General features: G+C 41.2%; 2 long non-coding RNA genes across 3 annotated transcripts in view; one reads left to right on the top strand and one right to left on the bottom strand.

The window, feature by feature from the left end:
* The window catches only part of LOC111242838 (uncharacterized), a 36806-nt gene extending 13832 nt beyond the window's left edge, over positions 1-22974 (bottom strand). Inside the window, exons 1-3 of one of the 2 annotated variants that reach the window (XR_015319319.1) lie at positions 21954-22974; positions 21431-21713; positions 14805-14948 (exon numbers count right to left, since the gene is read on the bottom strand). This is a non-coding gene — a long non-coding RNA (uncharacterized LOC111242838). Of the gene's footprint in view, positions 1-14804; positions 14949-17032; positions 17168-21430; positions 21714-21953 lie in introns of those variants that run through there. The other variant, XR_002670176.2, reaches the window with a different exon arrangement.
* Positions 18182-23010, top strand: part of LOC147758311 (uncharacterized) — a 29208-nt gene continuing 24379 nt past the window's right edge. The window contains exon 1 of the long non-coding RNA XR_015319320.1: positions 18182-18321. This is a non-coding gene — a long non-coding RNA (uncharacterized LOC147758311). The remainder of the gene's footprint in view (positions 18322-23010) is intronic.

A 23010-nucleotide genomic window follows, 5' to 3' on the forward strand; every position in this document is an offset into this window, starting at 1 on the left:
TCATTGCTATTTGTGCGAAGTTGTTTACGTTCTTTTTGCTACTGTTGAAGTTTTCGTCCGTTTCTCTCATAACCTTTGCCCTAATACCCTATTAGGATGCTTGGGGGCTTTTCGCTTTCAGGAAGGGTTGCCGTTTCAAATCCAGGTTTCCAAATCCTCTATTCTTCACTTAGTGAGTTTGTTGCCTCATCGAAAACGCCCGTTCATACAGCCCCTCGCTCAGTCTGGAGGGAGGTTATGTTATTCCGATCTCGTTGTTGGAAGAGAAAATTGCCCTTTAAAGTAAGAATCTCTTTCGTTTCATAACATATATCTAGCACAGCCGCGTGAAAAGTTTTGATTATGTTTATTAGTACGTTTCAAGAGTTGTGTACAGTTGATATGTTAACCAGTTGAATCAACAATGTTGTTGCCTCTGGGGGGAAGGCTTGGCCACTGCAAAAAGAAAGGCGGAAAGCGGGAGCGGAACTTTTGTTCGAGGCGCTTACGATAATATGTAGTAATCTATTACTGCTATTTTTTATTCTAGTACTAAATATTATAAAGAAAAATAACACACTCTTACTGCTAATATTAAATGAGGTGTTGAACTTGTATGTTCAACTTGATTTTGTTTTTAGCATTATTAACTAGGATTTACGAGAACACTCAATCCCAGTGTCTGATATGCTTATAAATGTGACGCACCGTAACAGAGAACAACGGATAACAAAATATCTTTAGTCATAATTCTATAAAAAAAAAAAAAGCAGTTACTTTATTAAGTAGCACTTGAGCGTTCAAAAAGCAACGCGCTCTTGCGAAGCACGTTTGTCGAAAATAATATAGCCCTGTTTATCCGCCATTTTAGGAACTATTTTTTTTATTTAGCAGCAGGTAAAATCATGGTGGCTTTGTACGCTTTGAAAAAAACGTATAGCTAGTTGCGTGAATTTTTCAAGACACTTTAACCCACTGGACAACTTCAAAGGATAGTTTAGTTACGCTACGAATTAAATAACCAATACCGGTTCAATTTTTTTTTAATCTAAAATATTCTTTTTTAGTTCGAAGCCTAGCTTAGCTAAAAAATAATAACGTATGCCGTAAGAAAACCTGTAAAAAAACAACTGACGGGAAACTCAAATTGCCATGCCAAACACTTCAGTGTTCTATATAGGGAACAAAAAACACACAAGACGACAATGGGCCAGCTTTAACAATTCTGTTCGCCGAACTTTTTCTGCACATACTAATTCTGTTCGTGTAATCAACGGATAAGCCGTCCATTGACCCAGCAGTCCAGGTTCTGGACACAAGCCTCACCTTCCAGACTTTCTTTACAAACTCCAATTAAACCATTTTGTCCGAAGCAGCTATCGCTTCTAGCGACTACGCCCCAGTTGAGTACGTCTTTCAAAAGTTGCCGAAAAACAGGATAACGCTACTCAAACCTAAAAGAGGAGACGCCAGCTGAATGACGTGATGCGCATCTCAACAGACCCACTCTCTATTCGGTTATATGAGAGGACAAGAATCCTAATAACAGATAGAGTCTCTCCCTTCCATTATGCTGTTAGTAAAATAAATTCAACTCATTGTATCGTACATGCAGGTCTCTTAGCTGTTTGAGATCAATTGTCCTCGTTGTATATTAGCTGATGTCGTATTTCTAGCAAGTGAAAGAATACTGCATAGGCTCAGTCGTAGTCTGCTAGCCGCCATTTTGTTGCTCTTCGAGCAACAAAATGAATACCAAGGGTAAAACTTATACTGTATCATTTAGCGATTAATAAATAAAACGAGGGTATTAAAGAAAAAAACTATTACAAATCTTATCGCTAATGCAGAGACAGAAATATTGCCAATCCAATATGTCATAACGATAATAAGAAACAAAGGTATGGCAAAGTTGAGCGAACGAAACTTACCATATGTAAAAACACTCTCCTAACGATCAAGTCACAATTTGAATCGTTTTCCCTACAAAGAAAAGATATGGACGCCATAGCAATGAACAGTTCCGTCGTAATGATACGCTCGGAGCTTTGAAAAATATCATTGGGGATCTTAAACTTATTAGACAGGCCTTTCGCATACGCGATTTATCTTTCATATCGGAGCTGTCGAGGTCGCTTTATTACGAATGAAATAAACGCTTTATTACCCACGAGAATAAGGTACATACATACATACAACGGCGTATTGTTTCCTGGTGTATTGGCAGGGTCAAACAAACATTCCCTGCACATCCATTACGAAGAGAACTACGGGCGAACACCAATTGTACAGTCATCCATTTTAGAGATTTTAGCTAAAATTCCGGCGTACGATAATAGGCCAACGCGGCTTCAAAGTTAGAATCTTTTTCATAGTATGTGGAAATGTTGAAAGTAATAACTTTTTTTACGAGACCTTTTTTTCTCTATAAACAAAAGTTCCTCAGGTTCGTAGGCGTATGCAGACGACAGTAATGCTGAAGATTGAAGAGATCACTTCCGAGAAATAAGTTAACCTGATATGATTTTAGGCTACCTGCCATTCGTAAAAAAGCGATAGTTAATGCTAATAATATATTTATAATTATACATTAATTATATATAAAATAATCGAACGCTTAGTCGTTCACTTTATATATTGTTTCTGAAAGACTCTGTATTAATTGCATGTTCATTCCGTTGCCTTTTTCGTTATTTATTAACATTTTTTAATAAACACAACAGCATATAGCTATACAGCGGGCTGATACCGGCCAAGACTAAACCATTAATAGAAATAAAGGGAAATTCTTCGAATGTTTGTATCTCGATCTGTCCGAATCCGCTATCCAAACTAAGACCTTTTTAAAACTTCGCTCGTTAATTGGATGGAAATTCAGCTATTTATACGTGTCCCTCTTTGTGAGGGAGTACTCTAAGGTCATCTCTAATTCAGTTAGCTACAAAAGCTACCAGGCCTTTCAATGCTCCGGAAAACAATAAATATGCTTTCTTTGCGCTTTGTCTTCGAAACGCTTACATGTATTCTGGTAACAATAAGCCAGCGCCAATCTTAAGCTCCCTTATATAAATCCTCAAGCTGGAGTAACAGCCAAACCTGCCATAACTGTTACATGGCTGAAATCATGTTGAGGTGATACCTGACTCACTACCTCATACAGTGCAGATGGCAGAATTTTACATTAACTTGAGTAAAAGTGTTTTCTAAGGAATTCTTGAACGTATTTGCGTTTATGAGGTCAGCCGAAAAGGTCTGTAAAGTGCGCCCAATCAAGGTGTAAGAAACGTGTAGTCTTTGCTATAAATGCGGAGTCGAACTTTCAGTCTGACTACCCTGTTCATCTATGGTACGGCCTATAAGATACGGTATAAGAACGAGTGATAGAATTAAATAGACATACAAAGTATCTTATCTAAAATCGACTTAAAATTGGCTAACGATATATGCGCTTGCCATATCGAAAGTGGTTGAAATAAACATTCCCGGCGTGTTGCTATAACGTCAAGTAAATTACGGTTCCCTGCCGTCATTCAAAGTCGATTAGTCGCCTATCTGTGTTTCTTTCGGCGTATATACCGTACTGTGTCTTCAGGCATGAGCTGTTAAATAGCCCTTACAGATTATTTGGTGTTATTTTTACTCCTGAATAAATGGGCCATATTGGCTTGAGTTGTAATAGCTAGGAAAAATGAATATGGACGTTTGTTCGGCTGAGACAATTTTGGTGTTTTAGACCCAGTAGACAAGGTACATGCTAAAGGTTGGTACATTGTTTCAATTTTTCGTGAATTAGAATTTCATCTTTTCTATTCTCCACACGTGCCGTCATTACACCCTGGATTATTTAGGTCATCAGGAACGCCTTCTCTCATGGTTTGTTTTTATTTTCAGGCTACTATAATAAACCTTTTTATTAACACGGCTTGTATAGTATATTTCGTTGGTAGGTTTTGATACAGCGACCCCCTAAACAACCCTTTCCGCCTAGCCCGAACCTTTAAATCTTTAACAATAATTCCTATAATGGAGTTGGTGGTTGGAAAACTAAATTTGCAAAACGGAAAGAGAATGAAAATACAGACACGATCACGAACTGGATATATTTACGATACTTACCAGTCATTCTCCTTTTTGGGTGGGGGATGCAGGTACACTATATCTTGGCACGAACATCAGCCCAACTATCTCAACTCAATAAACCTTCAGAAATTGATATATAACAATGGCACGTACTGTATTAATGTATACGATGCGCCCCTACGAATGAAGGATAGACAAATAAAATATCGAAAATTACTAAAAAAAAATTCCATGGTTTAAAGCACGTTCGTTTTGTCAGTTCCATGTTGTTCGAAATGTTTCTCGTCAACACAGCCATATGAATATATTAATTATAATAAGGCGCTCTTTTCCATTCACCTCTTCGCTAACTGCTCAAGCTGCGTCCGAACAAAAAGGACATTAACCTGAAGGCCATATGACACACCTCGTCTATCGCATCCACTACAGTGGTATTTCCCTAAACACATTCTTCCTTCGGACCAAACTGCGCACCAGTCGCACGCCCATCTTCGTCACCTTAACTTTTTATTTTCATTCTCTCCCATATCTTTATTGTTGTCATTGCCAAACACCTAGCCTGTTGAATGGCCGTCCGTAACTCTATGTATGTGTAAACAGAATAAAAAACAGCCGTATTCCCATACCCAGCGTATTCAGTGCTTGCTTGCCGTTCTACTTGGCTGGCGAGAGCACGGAACGGCTATAACGCAAACAGGCCCCCAGCTTGTCTTAAGGTTCAAATAACTAGGACAACGACTCAACTAAGCGACGAATTATGGCCTTGTCGCAGAGAAAGAAGGCCGGTTGCATTATTATGTACGGTAACGTCGCCAAGAGTTGGATAGCAAAAACGGTGTGAAGGTTATTTCTACCAGAAGAACTAGTATGGCTTATTAGTTTCATGACTTTTATCGAACTTCACGAACTTTCGTGTGTTCAACGTGTACAGCGTGTGTTGGCCACCACCAACAATGTCTCCCCGTACGTTCTGACACCTTGAAATTTATCAGTCAATTGGCGATGGCCTTAGGGACGGCCGTGACTGAAAGCTTATGAGCACTTGCGTTCAGTAGGTGTCAAAAAAGGAGAAACAGCCGGAGACGCACAGAACGACACGGCGATAAACAGACACAGAAAGTGTTTTATGCTGTCCAACGCGGCAATTCGGCTATGCGTTGCGATCTCATTGGTCTCGAAATAAGAGACGAAAACAAAACGTACATATGAGTTTCTCTGCGACTACCTAATGGACTCAGGTGCGACAGACGTTAGCCTGACAACACAGTTACAGCCTTTGCTACATTCTGCTGTCACATACAGCCACCATCCGTAGAACCAATACTGGCTATGGTTATGAAAGGACAGTAAAACTAGATCGGCTGAAACATCCTTGGTTACCGCGGGTATCTAAATAAGCTCAAGACGGGAGTAAAGCAGGCGTCTGCTTAATGTACCCGAAGGCCCGAAGCTTCTGGGTGGCCGGCATCTAAAGGGCTCTTGTCTATCTCACGCCCGTAGATCCTTTTCATTCGCAGGTTTCATACACTGAAGAGGCTTAGTGGTCAGCGTAGGGTAATAAGAGAAAACTTCATCAGCTATGTCATTTGCGTTTTACATGACCCTGTTTGGTATAGACGCGACGAACTAGTATGTTTCATAAAGGGCACTGTTCGTTATGAAGAACACATTTGGCGAACTTTTTTACGGAGCTCAATAAATTTATGGCTATATAAAATATTTCGCCACGGCGAAAGGGTTGTTTACTATCTGGCTTTGGTTAAGGTGGGGACTGACTTGCCAAAAACTAGGACGCTAGATGAATTGAGTTATTCTTGAGATTTGGGCATCCGAAAGTTTTCGAATTGTCCCATTGTTTTTGCTGTGACTTAACCAGTTCCCCAAAATGTACAAAGGTGCTTTTGTACATGTTAAGAAACGGATGTATTGTAGCTGACATTCTAAGACATAAGGCCTGCGCGGGGAGACAGCGAAAGGGCAGTGGAAGGGAAGTTTTCTGTGGCGACTAGGGGCGAGTTGCTATTGAGATATAAGATTCGATACATCCAGCCTTCGGGGTTTAAGCAGACGACGAATGGGTACTTAAAGCCGACGATAAACCTATTTATGCTACTCTATAGGTGACCTCATACGATCTATAACACACAGAAAGATGTTAAGGCAACGACAACATAGAAGCAATAACTACGTAAACACTGTTTCGGAACTAAGCAGCGTAGAAATGGCGGGTGTAGGCCGGTTGAGTCCTGCGTAGCTGTTCGGGGACTCTAAAATAGGTCGCTAGGCGGTGAGGTCATTTTTCAAAAGGAATATTAGAGTCAGTCTCTAGAAAATAATATGATAAAAATAGAAACAGACTAGTAGAAAAGAGTGACAAGCTAAAACTAACATGATGGGAAAAATCCCGCCGTTAACGGTATAAGACGAACAAAAATAAAAATACAAATGCGACAGCAACTTTCAACAACTAAATAATCATTTAGAAATAGATCTTTGTACGTGCATATACTATTTAGTACTTGGAAAGATTAGACATAATAAACGTTCTTTCATTAATTACTTAGCCAAATTAGAGTCAGGGTTAAGATAATACCAAATATGATCCTTCTGTTCACTAAGCAAAATCAGGGACATGCTAACGTCACAGTGTGTCACGTATTTGGAAGTTGTGAGGCCTGATAGGCCTCTATGGTTCCTATATGCAGGATCAGGCGTCTTGCTGCACTGTATTCAAGTGAAGGTATTCTACCGTGCAACCACAACTATGAAGCAAGCTCTGTAATGAAGGGTGAGGCCATGAAATGAAAAGAAATAAGACGTCAGAAACAACGGTGCAAAGTTCTGCGTCACAGAACTTGTGACCAATAAGAGACAACAGAATCTACTAAATGTTACATATCTTCATGAAGTTAACTGAATCCATTGATTTAAGACCAGTCCTAACGTTGCAACGAGCGAGTATTAGACCTTCATGACATCACATCTATATGCCTTTTACGGTCGGCAGCAGAAGATACAATGGAGCTGACAAAACGGTTTTGTTTATTGATGTTATTATCTGAAAAGCAAAGAAACTATCGCTTTGTATATGTAATTGCATTTACCTCTATATAGCCATTTCTTCTCACTGCCTCCGACGCGTCACAATTTGCCAGTCATCTTATAACCTGTTTTGCAATGCTTTACAGCGCTTGTAAGCGTACATTACCGTCTCAAATAAGTCGCTTTTGAGCTTGTCAGCATTTGAATAAGATGGTTCTTGTTTTTACTTCTTTGTTTCGGAATCTTTCATACCATTTGAAAGCAATCGATCATCAGAAACTATGTGGGTAGCGACTTCAACTGTTATTGTTATTATTGCTCTTGGGTAAAATGGCTGAATCAGTCTCAAGGGGCCTAATGAATATAGTGTTATTATGCTGGCAATAAAAGGATTTGGCAACACAGGACTGAGTCTTTCATGGTGACAGCTGCCAGTAAGTTGATAAGGTTTAATACGATCGAAGGGTCTTGTAAGGTAAAACAAACGTAGTCACATAGGAATTTTGTCGCACGTCGAGGTCTCTTTACGTAAGCTTGTACTTGTAGACGTAAGATATCCGCTATTCCACGTTCTACCTTTGGCATGATTGTCAGATGATAAAAAGCTATTTAACGTCAATTAAAGAACTTTCCTTCATCGGAATCATCGAAACTTAGATCGGACCCTATCACAAACACTTCCCTGTCATACTCAGTGTCTTTGAGAAAGTAAATCAGAACTTCATTGGTTAGTATGTCGAAAAGTTACTCGTAACCAGTAATTTACTCAGCGCTTACTTAGCTTGACTCATTATCATCTGTTATGATTCGGGGATAAACTATGCGGCCGGCATCATGATAGTTCTTTATCATGTTTCTCAAGTTACTTTGTTGTTTTTTATTACCAAGGAAAGTTATTTCTTATTATCAGGTTATAAGTGTTTTCATCGAGCAGATGATAAACTTAGCTTTGCTTAATTATTTAAAGGCATTTCTTCAAAATAACCACGTAGTCGTCATGGACCGACGTCCGTGACAAGGAGAAATGGATAAGACAGTATATAATATTATCGAATTGTTTACTAGGACATTGGTAGAAGTTGCCCTTGGAATGGTAGATCTCTCTCTCAAACCCCAAGTTGTTGCTGGTTCAACTGAGCGAGCAGTGCGTCGGTTTAACATGCTCATATACTGTCACAGTCATTGTAAAGTACATTGCTTCCATTCCCATCAGTATGTAGGACCCCCATGGGACATGACGATTCAGACAACGCTTATATGTATATACATGTGTAAATGTCGAAGGTAAGCTAATTTTCTCCCAGCAGTCACCCACCAGGATAATACACTGTCCAATAACGTAAGCAGACACGAGGACCCTTCCCTGTCCAGGCGTTTTGGGTTCTACTTGAGCTATTAGCCATATGCTTTTAAATAAATGAGAAGTCAATTAGCACCTAAATATGCGTCAGCTAGAGAAATTTCCTTTTGAAATTTATTTTTTCGACGCTAGTTTTAAACGGCTGTACTATACGTATGTTTGTATAAATCGTTGTCTTTTTTTCACCAGTACGGAGATACTACGGTTGAAAACCACAGCATTTTTCCAATTCTGTCGTCGATATTTGTCTGTATTAGTCATCACTAGCCAGCGATAACCGTTTCCCAATACGTGTTAATCGTGAAAAGGCCGGCCCACCTTAACCTTAAATATGTGCGCGCAAATGCCCATAGTTCATAAGGTTAGTTGGTTTCCCCCTCTGTACAACATAATCGGATTGATGACCGTAGTGAGTCACAGGTAAAGAAATTAAAATATCAGTCAACGTGCTGCCTGACACCAGATGATTGACCAGATAAAAAGGCATTAGAAAAGGTTCGATCATCCCTCTATGCAGGTTCAATGGCAAGAAGTTTCAACCAAGCTCAAGGCCTGAGCAGAAGTGTACTTGATCAATGTATAATGGAAGCGTTGACCTGTGTCGCTCGAAGCCGTGATGACCACGAGGAACTAACAGGCGATATATACCCGTTGCACATGTGGCCTGAGACCAGCAAAGGCCGTGCTGACTCGTGACGGATTGGAAGGAGAGTACAAAAGGAAGGAAATAGTAACAATCTGCAGTCATGCTCCGGCATCGTTCCTCCTAATGACGCGGGCTTTCTAGACATTCTTTGGCAGCAATGCACTGAACCTTCAAGCAAAACTAGTCAGTTTACGTTTATTGCAATCGCTATGTCTCAAGGGAGACGGGATCACGTGTTCGCCCTGACCAAGACCTGTCGTATGGCAACGAGATGGGCGTGTGCCTCACGCGGCGCGACCGCTGTCTCCAGGTCGATTACTAAGGGTTTAGTAGACATGCGCCATATAGGTGAAAAGTTCTTCAAGATTTAATGTCAGCTGCCACATAGATTTTACTAAATCATCTGTAAGAACCGCAGCCATTATAGGTAATTCCGCCTCAGGAATTATATTAAAGATCTTATCGTGTATCCTGTAAACTAAAATCTTTAAAGGGTAAGCTAGTTCCACCTTCTAAGGTACAAATACTGAAAATAAAATAATGTTTTATTGTTGCCTACATACTTAGAGCCACGTAAACCTTTTTCCACAGTGTGAACATGAATGTTTTGAATGTGATGTTTAGCCTTGACCAAGTAAGTTTGTCGCTTTGAACTTTATCACTTCTAAAGTCTCCTGGGCTGAAAGATTAGGATAATGAGTCCTGGGCGTATTGAAAATGAACACCGGTTGACTTTCGACTCGAGACTATTAATTTTTTTTATTTACTCTAGACAAATAAAGTACTTTAATATGCCATGAGAGGGTTGGCGTGTGGAAAAGATCGACGATGAGATCGATGTCGTAACCCTCAAATATACTATATATATATATATATATATACAAAGAAGAAACAGTCTCAACTTGAATACTGCCAATGCCGTAGGTAAGTTTAGGTGAAGGAACTTAGGAAACCTATGTTGAACTGTCAGAGCAAGTGCCTAATAAGCTCTCCATTAATGCCCTCACGATCTTTAAGATCGAAATGTGACAGTCACTTTACCACTTAGCCATTCGGATGGAAATGGGGTTGATCGAATGATGAAATGAGTGAGCGCTTTCGACCGTTTGAACAATAAAAAACATCGGAACACTTCCAACAAGTGCGGAGAAAAGTCTGCTCCAGCCAGCACGGCACATTGGAGTTTCATTCTGATGTGATAGTAACGTATTCGTCTATTAAACTTAGGGGCACCTGAGATAGTCTACGTTTGAACCCGAGTGTCAACACACTTCGTTTCCTATAAAGGGTAACTTATGCAAATTTAACTTACCGACAGGACCAGATATAAAAACTTCTTTTTAGCTGGAAAGATTCCTGTAACCCCCATCAGAACCCCTCCGACAGGGACAACTCCCTTCGATTTAGAGTATGGCTCCATATAATTGATTTCACGCGGTTTTTTTTTTTTTTTTTACTCACATTTTTCATCATTCGATCAACCCCATTTCCATCCGAACGGCTAAGTGGTAAAGTGACTGTCACATTTCGATCTTAAAGATCGTGAGGGCATTAATGGAGAGCTTATTAGGCACTTGCTCTGACAGTTCAACATAGGTTTCCTAAGTTCCTTCACCTAAACTTACCTACGGCATTGGCAGTATTCAAGTTGAGACTGTTTTTTCTTTGTATATATATATATATATATATATAGTACATTTGAGGGTTACGACATCGATCTCATCGTCGATCTTTTCCACACGCCAACCCTCTCATGGCATATTAAAGTATATGTTTTTGAGATCTCGCTCTCCCTGGTTGGTTTTATTAGGCCTATGCGAAAGAGCAGGTTTTCACGAGTAAACCAGAACCAGTCAAGGATACAAACTACGATCTAATTTGTTGATCACAAAATGATCACGACCTCTCTAAGTCTAAGCCCTTCCGTTACATCTAAGGCAGTAAGGCGCGGGCTGTGAAAATACGGGCAAATAGAAGAAGTAACAATAACTAAACAAAGATACGGTTACAATATACCGCATGATAAACAATTATTAGAGTTTACACGTCGCGCTTACGTGTTAGAAACAAGATGGTTGGGCCACTTGAGCGGTACGGAGAGAGAACACATTGTTGCTATTGGCAATTAACGTTTTCTCCGCTTTTGTGATATGGCGCGCTGTGAACTAATGCCTGTACACATATTTCCAACGATAAACGGGCTTTTCTTTAGGCGAAATAAATTATTGCTAAGCAGTAATTTAATTGTTTTTCGTTCAAATTGTACTAAGTAGTGTAAACAACTGACTGGTAACACAATTTTTCGTGGTTGAAGGGCCAAGCCAGACGCGTAAAAGAAAATTCTCAATGGATATGGCAAATTCAGCAGTTGGCTTTCTTTCTCCTGTAGACAACACGCATTGAGCCAAATATTACATCTCACTCTGGCCTGTCAAATCATAACGTTGTTAGACAATCGTGGTATTATTAGGCCTATAGACACCTAGGATCCTTGAGACTCAACCGGACGTGTAGCGCTTCTGAAAGTAGCCATCCCAGCTCAGGCTGCTAGTAGACACATAAACCAATCTAACTAGGACAACCTAGACAAGTCAGGAGATCGGAAAGCGTAAGTCGAAGGATGAATAATGCAGTTTTGAAACTGGACATCAAAAGTAGCAACTTGTTGTACACAGAGCTCACCTGGAGTCATACAACGGTGGCATTTTACGAAAAAAGATTGGCTTTGCTCGGAGCTGTACCAGCGGCCCTATATAAGCAGAAACAAAATAACTCACGCAGCAGGTGAGCCAACGCTAGTCCGTCCGCACTCTACTGTTTCAAGCTAGAATCTCAATGTTTTTTGAACAACAAGCATGATTTTTTGTTCTCGCTTAGGAATATGTGACACGGCTCGAATGTCGCAGAATTTGGGAAATCGTAATGGAAAAGCACCAGGTAGCACGCCGGGGAACGAAGTGCTCACAATACTCAAATAAAGCAACCGTATGGTAGCACGTTGCGGGTATGTCTTGACGACGGTGTAACAGTGACGTGTTTACCTACGGATACGTCACGTAATTTGTGTTTGAAACGAGGCGTAGATACACTGTGCTTCGTGGTGCTCGACGTGGCCGTTAGCAGTGGTCAATTAAACGAAACCGTAACATCTATTCAAGTTCGAAAATGGATAACTCTTAGCGACAGTACGACTAATGCAATCGATTGTGACATGATAAGGTAAGTTCTGCATGAACTTGCATCGAAGTGTCCAAAACACTAGTAGGACCGGTTTGTCAGACTTGGCAGTTACTAATTAAATCGTACATTGAAAACATCGCTCCCTATGATAGAAATTTGGAGTTACACGTATCGCTTAAACGAGCAGCGCTCTTCATTCTCTAAACGAAAGATTTTGGACGCTTTGTGTGGCAGCTTCCTAGCCACCGATACTATCTAGTCACCAGCTGGTTGAACTTGGCGCAGTCCTGATAGACCGTAGGTGCATAATATACAGCAGAAGAAAAGAGATTTGTTTTTCGTAGTTGCATGTTGAGTTTACTGCTTGTCCTAAAAATTGTATTCCTGCGACATCTTCCATCTCTTCACATTAGAGTAACGTTCCTAATGTGTCACAATACGATTTTTAATCAATTCATTATTGTTAAGGAATACCATATACGATTCTCGGCCCATCAACGGTGGACGACCGGATTATAATGCAATACGTACGAGGCATCGACAATTGCGAAATTAGCACTTTTATTCCGACGACAACCCTAATATTGTCATTATTACTTATTGTATTGGTCGTAAGTCGGACCCGGCGAACGCCTATATGTTGTCATCCGTATGATTCAAAAGAAAGTAGAGGCTCTTGTTCGCCTGTGCGCTGTCACACTCGACAAGGATATCGTAATGTGTACCTCGTCCCTTCAACCGCTACCGCCTCCCTCCTTCTACAATCTATTCCACAGCTAATGGCTTTAAACTGAAGTCGTTAGGTTCGACAGGACACAGCAGTCCCCGATGGCCCGCCGCGTGGATCAAACAACCCGATTTTAAAGGCCCCTTAAGCAGATCGCATTCCCTGACGACGATTAGCTTATCGCATATCGAAACTATATGGACGACTGCGATATGGACGCAAAACACCGTTTTGTTACAGCGTTGTTCTTACGGCCATACACATGGAAACGTATGGCTTGCTGTGGATGAGAACCGAAGTCGAACCCTTATGATAATGGCCTGACACCAGCAAGTTGAATATAACGGAAACCCTTGCCCATGTGGTCTTTCCTAATGGTAAGGTAGTGCATCCCAAGGTGATCGAGTACAGGAACAGCGCTCGATTTGGCTCGCTTGAAGGCCACGCAAGCGCAGTCAGATGTACCCCATAAATCTAGAATTTTGTGTAAACACGGAACGAGATAGAGAGCACGCTTAAGATTATAACCATAGAAATTTAGCACAATGGATAGCAAAATTTTCTGTTTATAAAGCAAATATGCCTTGATTCGTCATAAGGCTTCATCCGAAGTCAGCTAAATACGAAACGTAAGATTTATATTGAAAGTTAAAACTGTGCGTGACTTGATACGACCTAGATTGATCCTATACAAATGTAATACTTCAAGCGAACTTCACCTTCATGATTTGAAAACGAAGTGTGACAATAATAGAGTTTCGAATCTATAGTGTATCAGACCATGCTGACAAGTTCCGTCCAAAGTTAGCGCTCACATTCTACAATGACACGCATATATCTGTCTTCTTTTTCAAGTTTAACCAGACGCTCTTCCTACACTCATGGCTTTTTGAGATACTATTGGCCAGTTAATAACTGAGCAAAATAAAGGAAATGATTCTCTATTACCAGATTCAGAGTTGAGTTTCAGCCATAGTTAGATGTTACACGAATGCAACAGTCTCAACTTCACTTCTATCACGGTGTTTTGGTCGTTGTGCTTTTTCGCTAAGCTTGGTCAAGGCCTGAAAGGGACACTTCATCATGTGGAAGCTCTATATGAGGCTGTTCTTAAGTTTAACATGACTATTAACTGAAAGTTGACATCGCTATATGTTTTATGGCTTTTTTTTTAGGAAGACAAGACATTTTAGGAAGACAAAATTGTAAAGCTATCATTAACCATCTCAGAGAAGTCCGCACTTACTGTTATATTGTAAAGTCAGTATTTCATGGAAGTAGTCGCAATCTATTAATCTAAGTCTGTAGACATTTATTCTGAACTGATTTGAACTGGCCTAGCTGTTGTGAAGGCAAGATATACGAGCAAAACAGTTTTCGTACGCGGTTGCGGAACAAGAAATAGCTAGACTTTTCCGTTACGGCATACATTTTTCAAATGTTTACGACTGGTACGGTCTTGCGCAATACTAAATATTTCTGTCCTCCTTCAACACGAAACGAAGCGTATCGCGCCTGGTTTCAATCTTAGATCACCTCATTGAGCGTCCTTAAACTTCGTAGGCAAACACGTTACCACCGCGCCATCGCGAGAACCTCGTATCTTATACGTATCGTGCAAGTATCGTTAACTGCTAATGATCGTAACAAAGCTAATGACCATCACATTTTAAGATCAATCTGTCTTTGACGAAAAACAAGCAGACCTTCCGTCGTATCGGAGCCTGGTTTCCAAAGCATGTCAACTATGTTTAGGAATTCTAGGTTTTGAGTTTCGCGTCCGCTATTACCGTTAGATATTTCGTCAGTCTAAGGACTGGGTCGCAGAAAAATCTTCATTGCACTGGCCATTGCTAAACCAATTACAGAGACTGCGTGATCTTCGATGAATGTCTTTCAAGGGTCCGTCCGCTCAAAGTTTCCGCAGAGAAATCCTGTGAAGGAAGAGAGAAGTGGGTAGTCGTGACAAAACGTTCCGTGAGTAATAAATTGGACAAAACGAGTAGTATCACTGCAGTGATACTCATAATCTCTTAAAAGATCAAATACCGTTAGTATCCTTGACGATCGGAGTAGCATCAGGCATGAACAGATAAACTTTCGAACCACGTTAGTATCATTAAGCCAACAGAAGAGTAAGTGTTTACGGCTTTAGCTATCGTATAATAGTAGTCAAAATCACTATTACTATTGCTACTAGTTTATGTATCGATATTTCGAAATGGTCCTAATGTACTTTGAAATATTTCCAGTGAACACACTCGAGTCCCTGCTAACTTGATTCAGAGCCAAGGATATACAGATCCGTTAAATTGGCCTTCGCATCTCTTTTCAGAATCCATATGCGTTACTGCTCATGATATCGATATATTGTATTTTTATAGTGGTATGGTTGATAGAGGGCAGAAGTATAGCTCTGTCGAGTGAGTACACTGACCCTTTTGTCACTGCTTCTACAGAAACTCCTGCAGGTTGATCCGGACAGTCACAGCATCTAGTTATAGGGCATTCCCTGATCATCTCGCTACTTGTGATTCGCTGATGGACAACTAAATAGTTACCCTTGCTCCGGTGTCGCAAGTGAGCAACACCTAATGCCGCCGCTCAGCTATTGCTTCAGTCCCCGGGCTGCTCCCGGGTGGGTAACAAGGTACGCTGTGCCGATGGGCGAGCAGTAGAGGCGAGGGTAACTGCCAGTTGCTCCCTGAACGATTTGCTACCAACTATTCCACAGTGGAACGGCGCGAGCCATCCCCGCAAGCATAGACTCAGCAGTCATCCGCTGATACATCCATTCATTTGGCAAGGTTGTGCGCGAAACGTCACTACTTTTCGCAATATTGAAGCCGCCAAAGACCAACTAAGCGCCAGATGAAATGTCACAACTTTACATTAGCCGGCAGCGCCACGATAGACGGCCACTGAACAGAGCTCTTTACAGCCTGCAGGCGTTACGTATACGACGGGGGTTTTTTTTTGACGCCGTTAGCTTCTTTGACAACATTTAGTGATCCCTTGTATTGACTACTTGTGCCTCACCTCTACCCAGGCTTAATTGTGATTCGTACAGGTGATGACTTGGCGTGATTCGAACGACCGTCGAAGACTAGCGCGTTGGTCTTCAGTCGTCTCACTCTGATATTGATAGTACGGCCACAACTCTGCTTCCGCGCGTCCAGCACGGCCTCCGTTCGCGCTTGGTGCGGCCAGTTGGCAGTAGTCAACGTGAGAGCCATGTCTCAGGTTAGAGCACATCTAAAGCGTCAACGGTGACACAGCTGTAAAACCGTGCTATGTGAATTTCGAAAAGTGACAGAGGCTATTTCGTTGCGGCTGATACAGTTCCGATTGTCGTTGATAAACTTACGGCGTCTCTGCCGCGTGACGTGATCCCATTGTTAGTCACAGCGTAACAGACACAAATACGCGTACATATGGATATATAGTTGTTATCTAGAAGCAAGCTTCCATCTAAGTTGTCAACGAATATAATGTTATCATGTGAGTGAGTTGTAGCTATTGGCGATTCTGTCTGAACCATTTCGTACCGTACTCAAAGCAACGACCCATACGTCGTTCGTAATCCCACCTTCAGGACTTCCACTTTCCGCGGTGCCACGATGAAGATAGAGTTACAACGAGCAAGACTGATCTATTGATTCTAGTGTTGTTTTTGACACCGGAAGTATGGGAAGGCTTAAGTATCGATCCTGAGTAAAGCGCCAATAATAACGATAGTAAGAATTAGTTAACCATGTGAACGTGATTGATTATTTGGCATGCGTATAAATAGCATTGGCATTACTTTGATGCTCCACGTCAGAAAGTTAGTTGAAAAAACTACAGTTGACAAATTCGTTTCAGACTGTCGTTTGGTTAGCCCAAAAAAAAAGAGCATCGTGTGCCATCGACCCACGATTTGTCTTCGAAGCTCTCTCTGTTCACAAAATACTGGTCTGGTTTATGATACATAATAGTGGTAATCTGTGAAGGATAGTTCGATCTTGAAGGGACTGACCTGTCGGTTATCCTCCCATCATCCATTAAGGATTGATGCAAGCGAAGTGAACTACGAGAAAATTCACCACACGAAGAGACGTTGAAGAGCAGATCATTTGCAAAAGTATGCTCCGATAAATATCTAACACTTTTCAAGGGAAAATACACGATCGCCGAGTGTGACTCTGCATCTGTCTTCGCTCGCCCTGCTGGCGGTGACAGACGCCGAAGTCTTCGATTTCATTGGTGTCGAAGTATATGAGCGCAGTCGCATGCACTTCACGAAGTCTAAAATGAGTATTGTTTACGACAGTCCACTGCAAAACGATCGCCATTGAGTTTCGGCTTGGGTTATTGATGTCATTCGCGACGGTTGCATCGAGACACAGCCTTTCAGCCACAGAGAAGCGATAGTGAGAAATACTACTCCCGATTACGGCGATCTCACCGGACAGAACGCCACAGTCCGATAGCTGAAGATATATTTCTGCGATCGTCAGGGAAGTATTTTGAATAATAATGATAGGTTAGAAAAGCGAGGGATTTGTAGCTAATGGAAACGACCGCTGCGTTGAGTGGACTCCAGCACAGTGAGCTGAGATATTTTACCTGCGATCCTATCTCGTCTTTAAATGACATCTAGAGCCTACGTGTCATGTAGTGTCGCTGCCGCGCACAAGTAGATCGTATGGACAATACCACTGCTATTCAGCGGCCTTCAGGATCTCCAATTTTTGGGTAGAAATTTATGCCATGAGATAAAGGCAAAGAACGTCTAACACGTCTCCTATAGTAAATCGTCATCCCCGATCATTCGGCCGGATACAAGAACGGAGAGTACGACAAGAGCGAGTTTCTGCAAAACTTTACGTTTCTACCACTGAATCGGCTAATTGGAGAAATGGAAATCCACCTAATACGCATAGCGCTCAATCATGCAGGGCTAAAAGCTCGAATTTTCCATTACGCCAACGCCGTTTGAAGCGCTATACCTCCAGCCAACATGTACTACTCTGTTCAAAGCGCTGTCTCGCTGTGCCTTGCGGTTCCGTAAGCGGTCAAATATTCGTTGTTTTTCAAAGTGTTTGAGGTCTTCGTTAAATCGTAAAGTCTTCTCAGCTGCAGAGGTAACGTCGGTCGGTCCTTTAAAAACAAGTAGTTTCTGACTGCGTGTCGTTAATCAAAATGTATCACCGAAGTGAATCGCAATGCTTTCACTGCTGTTGGAGTATGGCACTTATTCATGGAACTCGTGTCTTCTGCTGCGAGCTTTACTCGGCCTGCGTCACGCTAGGGATATTGTCATTGGTAAGTGCCATCATTCACGTATTGTCTCAGCTCGATAGCGACGTTATGACTGTAAACTAGTCTAGACATACACCCTGTATATACACTATAATTCCCACCAATCACCGGTGTATTTAATACAGCCATTTTCCACTATATAGGTAAGCGACAGTCAATTGCCAGAAGCTTAGTAACGACTAATACCCTTCTTTATTCCTAGTCCAATATACCTGTAGAAGCGTAATCCAAAGTGACCTATTACAAACACAGTAACTACAGACAATTTCCTCTAAGCCTTTGGACATAAGCTCTATTCTAAACACAGGCACAGAGACATAGGAAGGCTTGATACGGATTAGGATTGTCAGACATCAACTCGATAGCTGGAAACTTAGTACCCGACCTTGGCCGGGCCACTTGATGACCTTGCTTTCCTATTAAATCAGCTACATGCCCATATGCCTAATGGCCTGCTATAAACGTCATACGTTTAATTAGCAACCTTGTCACAATATCATTCAGTTGGAAGTTACAAATGGGCGATACATTTCCCGCCTGAGTTATTCGTAGCGATCAGATCATGACAAGTCCATTTGTTCGAAATCTTCGCCACTGCCAGGCACACACGATAAAGGTAGGCCGCATATTGGGAACGCATTAACTTTTGTCTATGGGACAATCTAAACCGACTGTGTTTACGCAGAACTATACAAAGAAATTATACAAAGTTGAAAAATCGAGACACAATGCTTCGAGCTCTCTTTTGAACCCCATCCTAATAAGTAAAGAATAATTGTCTTTACAATGATTCCGCTGGTAATTCGATTTTTTTTTTCAACGATTCGATTTTTTCAACGCTCTCTATTTGTTTACCCTATGACTATTAGAAAGTTTAATCTAATTAAAAGTGATTCCAGCGGACACCGAACCAGATCAACGTGTTCGCCATCAATACCTTGACATGCGTAATTAACTGAGTACTATTATGGGGAATAGAAAAAAACAACAGGAACAATCAATCATTCATGGTCTCAGTTGATACGTGAGCTGCTTCCAGTACGTCGCGATGTTCAAACAAAAACGGTATCATACTTTTGACGACGGCGTTCTGAATTGCACTTTTTGATTTTTAACACAATGGAGGGGCTCTGACATCTAAATTTTGATCTCGGACGAACACCACGTACCCACTGACGACTACCCGGGGCAGTTTCCAATACGAAGAATGTCTGTGGTCACAGGCTGTTTCCAAGTTGTAAGCCTCGTTTCCAACACAGTAAATATGGATGGAGGCATTAAAACGATAAAATAATTTTTTTCGCATCATTTCCTTTCATTGAGGCCAGTGGCCAGAGAGAATCAGGATTCGAATCAGCCACACACCAGAAGAATATTTTTAAGTAGAAATCAGTAGCATTGTTGCTGATCGTGTCGTTCTTCTAAAAGCTATCGGAGACGATCCGAAAGATCGAAGGGGCGAAGTGAGCCGGTCGTTGTATTGAGGGAATGAAAACATCGTGTTCCACGTGCACAAGTTATAGATGGTTTATGCATTCTTAAACCACAAGGCGTCTTGAGCAGTAGACCAACTGTGCAGGTGAAATTCCTGAAAACTTGCAGCTCATGCGAAAAGATCCTCATAGTATAATTATGTGACCCATATAACTTTTGATGCAGGGTATTTTGTCGGTCGTAATAGTTTCGTAAACAAAATCTGTTTCTATCCGTATTAATTCCCCCTTTTGTTCCTCGTTGGTTTTCTGCCCCGACCATATATTGCTGCATGCGGCTATCGTTGTTGACTAAAGCTCGAGGCATCATAGACCAGCTTATCTTTTAATAAATCGATAACGATATCCATGATTTGCACCCTCTGCTCCGTCCCAGTGAAACGGGCTGATATTCGTATCATGCAGTTTTACATGAAGAACAAAACGATGAGCCATATTACGAGCTGATGATTGTACAGACTGGCTCGTAAATGACAAGGGTCCACAATTTGTTTGATTTTGTTCAAGTAAGAACGAGGATCGAATGAATTATGTTACGAAGGTAATCTATGATATTGATGATGGTTTATGAGTGGCCTACTACGGTGGCTTACATGGCTGTACAAACTTATTCATCAGCCTAACGCTGTCCAGCTCAACAGCCACTACTAAATCCATTATACACGTATATATGTGTGTGCATGTTCTTTATTCCATAATTCTGGCGTATGTGTAACACAGACATACGTACCAGCGCTCACTACCTTCACACAGAACTCTGCTGTCCACTTCGTAAAACAGACTGATCGTCAGCTTTCTAGCCAGAAACTCACTATGACCACTGACCATGCACACGTCTTTATGACGCTAGTTTACGTACTCCTGATCATTGGGAAGTATAAATATATCGAGACAGGAAGTGGGTGCAATGTCTCACGCGCCAGTACGTGATGCACTGACGTATTTGTAGCGTACGAAGGGACTATTTGTCGGTTGCAGTTTGATAATCGTGCTTTTTAGTACTGAGGTATTAAGTCTGTGAACTTTTTCACACGCTGATGAAAAATTTATAGATATACGGTAATATATATCGATGTTTCAATCAATAAACCGCTTGGGCCGCAATGAGAGAAGTGTTGTCATTTATGTAGGGGAGACACCATTTGGAACTTGAGTAACTCTTAGTTTTATTTGTACAGTATAACGAGATACATCTTTATTGACATTTAAAAGGTTTTTTATTTCCATTCTAAGCCTTAAAACCAGGTTGTTATATCATTAGCTCATAATCTGGCTTCAATAAACTTGATTAAAACCAAACAAAAATGAATAAACGTACAACGTATCTCCAACCAACATCGTCTTTCAGAAAGGAGAAGTATATTTATTATATACGACAAGACATATATGATAAAACAGCTTCGTGATAGACAAAAAATGCTGCTTCTGGCGTGGTTGGCAAGACAGAATTCTTTAGTTTTTTCTATGCTCTTGGGCCAGTGGCTCGTTTCGAATTTTCCACCATCGCTCTAGTATTTACATTTAATTCTGTTCATCTGACCAGCAACCCTGTAAACGGCAGCATCATCAGGCCGACATAAAGCGAAACGTCGGCGGTCCTGGTGAAAACTGTTCCTTACCGTCGAACGCTGAAGAGCTGCCATCAGCTCAGCCGAGTCTGAGCAAGGCAACGGGGAAGCGGGTGCATAGTAGAAAATCTGGTCTAGAGCAGTTAGTTGGGATATGATCCGATCCTTTTTTTCGGAGCTGAACTTCTCGTCTGAACGTTTTTCGGCCTTTTTTCGCTCTTTTTTTTTTTTATTTTCCGATAGTAATCGTGCGCATTCGAAGCACAGCTGCAGCCTGCGGTCGCTATAGACGACAGGAGATGGACAGCGAGCAGTGACAGCAAAAGTATTATGCCTGTGAAAGGGAGATCGTGACTGGGGTAGTACAGGGGAAGTCGATATACAGCGACCAGTGCAACTGGCAACAAAGAACAATCCAAAATGTTCGCTGTTTTTTCAACATAGCCTATTTTCTTCATTGTCGTTATAGTCGTTGAAATCGTCTTCTTTCTCTTTGAGTTAACTTCTTAGCTGGGACGAGCGGCTACTCCCGCTGGCTTAAAACCCTCTTTAAAATGCGGGAGCAAAGGAATACCTGAACTTAGCGAAGTTCTCAGTGGATGGGATGGCAACGGATGACGTCCAGGTGACAGTTTAGCCCCGTGACACGATCAAACGCTTGTATTGAATAAAGGTGACAGAAGATCAGAGCAGGTACCAGGAACGGTTGCAGAAAATCAGGGAGTCTAGGAAAGGGGAAGCTGAAAATTTTAAAAAAATCTAGAAGATACTAACCGTTTCGTCCATAACAGAGAGTGCACAATGAGATATTTGCGAATCAAGACGTTCATTGTTACTGGCGGCATTGCTCTTGTCCTCTAACTGGAGGGCAACGGCATCTTTCGTAACCGAGATGAATAAAGCATTGTCGAACTCAACGGTAAAACGTTGATTTCTACTGGATTGAGGATACGAGACCCTTGACATATTTCATCCTAAAGGCAAGTGTTGAAAACAAACTGGAGCATGACCTAAACATTGTCGAACTATGTTTTACAAGTAAGAAAAAGAGCTTTTGGTTCTACTAAGAACCTATGCCAGCGGATAAGTTTTTGATAACGACTGTCTGAGAAGGGCTTCAGCTAGATGAGACGATAGGTTTCCCCTTCAAAATGAGGTAAATGTAAGATCGTTTCCTGTTAAGGTCCAGAAAGGGTGTCACCAATGAATGGTGCAGGTAAATTGAAATCAGAATATAAGGTGCACCTGATTTCAATATGAAGCGACATGAGTATAATGGTATCATTAATCGACCTTGTTTCGTAGAGCCAACGCGATCTCGTAGTATCAATCAACGGTAATGCTCGAAATACGCTAATACAGACAAACAAATTACCCATACGGCCATATCACTTGTATGATTAGAACCGGTGTCAATGTCAAATCGATATTCAGACTACTATATGAGATATCAACGACCCCGCACTCTCCCTACTCTAGTTTTAGGAAAAACTAAACGCCTATTTGTAGGTAAAAATCAAATTAATGAAATTTCTCTCTTTAAATCATGGCCACAAAGCACAGGATGTGATGGCCTATTCTGATGGTTCCATTCGCTTAGCTTTCAAAGAGTACAAACGACATCCCGTAAA

Source organism: Varroa destructor, unplaced genomic scaffold (genome assembly GCF_002443255.2).
Source record: "Varroa destructor unplaced genomic scaffold, Vdes_3.0 BEIS01000001.1, whole genome shotgun sequence".
Lineage (NCBI taxonomy): Eukaryota > Metazoa > Arthropoda > Arachnida > Mesostigmata > Varroidae > Varroa > Varroa destructor.